This window comes from Nicotiana tabacum, chromosome 5 (assembly GCF_000715075.1).
Source record: "Nicotiana tabacum cultivar K326 chromosome 5, ASM71507v2, whole genome shotgun sequence".
NCBI lineage: Eukaryota > Viridiplantae > Streptophyta > Magnoliopsida > Solanales > Solanaceae > Nicotiana > Nicotiana tabacum.
This window is the reverse complement of record NC_134084.1, coordinates 135448063-135451433: the sequence shown is the minus strand read 5'-3', so window position 1 is coordinate 135451433 and position 3371 is coordinate 135448063.

Sequence of the window (3371 nt, the reverse complement as noted above, 5' to 3'; positions counted from 1 at the left end):
TGCGGGTTTTCGCTAGTCGACCTCTCTTTTTTCTTTTCTTGTTGTCGTTTGATAGCACTCTTTCCGAGTTTTTGCTAAACAAGCTCTCTCATTTTCGATTTCTCTGCTCCCGTCGCCTTACGGTGCCCGAAGGTTTTCACCGACAAGACACTCTCATTTTATTTCTCTCAATTTGAATGTACCGGCCTCCAATCATGATATCTCTTGGCTTCCCCTACCTTTGGCAATTGATCCGAAGGACTTGTGCTTGGTAAAAGAATGGTAGATGAAACTACAACTTCTAAGCCGTTTGGTGTGCCCCGGTTTCAATCTCAGGGTAAATGGGATTTTATTGTTGGTGTGACTGAACCCCAGAGAGAGGCTGCCTACGTATCCTTTCGGAATCAAGTCAAACATAGTTCAAACTCAATCAATTGTTGGTTTTTTTTTTAGGTAGCCAAAGAAATGCAACCGGCTCAAAGGGCTTGTGGAGAGAGTTGATGGTGTTTGGGCAGTGAAGATGAATCCTTCACCATCTTAAATGTGCCCAAATATCACCAAAGTAAAACTCAGACGTAGTACCTTTTGACTGCATCTGCATTCACTGCTGTTTCAGGATCATTTCCTTCAATATCGCCCAGATACAATGCGCCTCTCGGCAATATCTTCCGAATGATGTATGGGCCTCTCCAATTAGGAGCAGATTTTCCTTTCGCTTTCTGGTGATGTGGCAGAATGCGCCTCAATACCTGTTGACCCACCTCAAAAATCCTAGGTCGGACTTTCTTGTTGTAAGCACGGGCCATTTTTTGTTGGTACAACTGCCCGTGACAAACCGCAGCCATTCGTTTCTCGTCAATCAAAGTCAGCTGCTATAATCGAGTCTTAACCCACTCGCTATCTTCAATTTCTGCTTCGACGATGGTTCGGAGCAAAGGAATTTCTACCTCTGCCGGTATCACAGCCTCGGTCCCATAAACCAATAAATAAGGGGTTGCCCCTACTAAAGTGCGTACTGTAGTGCGATATCCTAGCAATGCAAAGGGTAACTGTTCATGCCATTGTCGGGAACTCTGGATCGTCTTCCTCAAAATCTTCTTGATGTTCTTGTTTGCTGCTTCAACAGCGCCATTGGCCTTGGGCCGATAAGGAGTGGAGTTTCTATGCGTTATTTTGAATTGCTCACATACATCTCCCATCAAGTGACTATTCAGGTTTGCTGCGTTATCTGTGATGATAGTTACAGGAATACCGAAACGACAGATAAGATTTGAATGTACAAAATCCACCACAGCTTTCTTAGTGACTGATTTGAGAGTGACCGCTTCTACCCATTTCGTGAAGTAGTCGATAGCAACCAATATGAATCTGTGTCCATTTGAGGCCTTCGGCTCGATCGGACCAATGACATCCATGCCCCAAGCAACAAATGGCCAAGATGCAGACATGGGATGCAATTCTGTGGGAGGTGCATGAATCAGATCACCGTGCACCTGACACTGATGACACTTTCGAACGAAGCTGAAACAGTCTTTTTCCATGGTCATCCAGTAATAACCTGCTCGAAGGATTTTCTTTGCCAGAACATACCCGTTCATGTGGGGCCCTCACACTCCTGCGTGTACTTCATGCATGATTCTTCCCGCCTCCTCGACATCAACACATCTTAACAAATTGAGGTCCGGGGTCCTTTTATACAATACCTCGCCGCTAAAAAAGAAACCTCCTGCATGCCGCCTGATAGTCCTCTTTTGATCTCCAGTAGCATGTTCGGGGTATTCTTGTGTCTTCAAGAACCTCTTGATATCATGGTACCATGGCTGTGTACGCGATCCTGCCTCGATTATATTACAATAGCCATGTCTTTCCCTGATTTGGATTTCCAAAGGATCGACGTGGGCGTTACCTGGGTAGGGTAACATTGAAGCTAAGGTAGCAAGTGCATCCGCTAGTTCATTGTGACACCGCGGGATATATCTGAAATCTATTAATTTGAAATGCTTGTCGAGGTCCTCCACGTGTTGTCGGTAAGGAATAAGCTTGACATCCCGAGTTTCCCATTCACCTTGGGCTTGCCGGATAACCAGGTCAGAATCCCCCATGATCAATAAATCTTCAACATCCTGATCAATCGCCATATGCATGCCCATAATGCAGGCTTCATATTCAGCTGTATTGTTCGTGCAAAAGAAGCGCAGTCTAGCTGTAGCAGGATAGTGCTGACCAGAGGGTGAGATCAGAATTGCCCCAATTCCTACACCTTTAGCGTTTACGGCCCCATCAAAGAACATCTTCCAAAGGTGAGCGCTTTCCGATACTACTTCTATGGTGTTTATTTCTTCATCCGGAAAATAAGTACTCAATGGTTGGTATTCTTCATCAACCGGGTTTTCGGCTAGATGATCTGCTAACGCCTGGGCTTTCATTGCCGTGCGGGTGACATAGACTATGTCAAATTCGGTAAGCAAGATTTGCCACTTGGCCAGTCTTCCCGTAGGCATTGGCTTCTGAAATATGTACTTCAAAGGGTCCAACCTGCTTATGAGGTAAGTAGTGTGAGCTTGGAGATAATGTCTCAATTTTTGAGCAACCCATGTCAAAGCACAACATGTTCTTTCCAACAAAGTATACTTGGCCTCGTAGCCGGTGAATTTCTTGCTCAAGTAGTAGATTGCCTGCTCTTTCTTTCCGGTTATGTCATGTTGCCCGAGGACGCAACCGAAAGAATTTTCCAAGACTGTCAGATACAAGAACAGGGGTCTCTCTGGCTCTGGCGGGACCAAAACTGGGGGATTTGAAAGATAATCTTTGATCTTGTCAAAAGCTTCTTGACATTCAGCCGTCCATTTGATCGCTGCATCCTTCCTCAATAGCTTAAATATGGGCTCACACGTGCTAGTCAGCTGGGCAATGAATCGACTAATATAGTTTAACCTGCCCAGTAGACTCATCACGTCTTTCTTCGTTCTTGGGGGAGGTAGATCTCTGATAGATTTTATCTTTGTTGGATCTAACTCGATACCTCTCCTGCTTACTATGAAACCCAAAAGCTTGCCTGATGGGACTCCGAAAGCGCATTTGGCCGGGTTCAGCTTCAAGTCGTACTTCCTCAGTCTCTCGAAGAATTTCCTCAAGTCTTGGATATGATTGTCCCGAGTCCTGGACTTGACTATCACATCGTCCACATACACCTCTATCTCTTGATGCATCATGTCATGAAAAATGGCAGTCATGGCTCTCATGTAAGTTGCCCCAGCAATCTTCAGACCGAATGGCATAACCTGATAATAGTAAGTGCCCCAAGGTGTAGTGAAGGCATCAACACCTGATGATACCCAGCGTAACAATCTACGAAAGACTGGATCTCATGTTTGGCGCAATTATCAACAAGG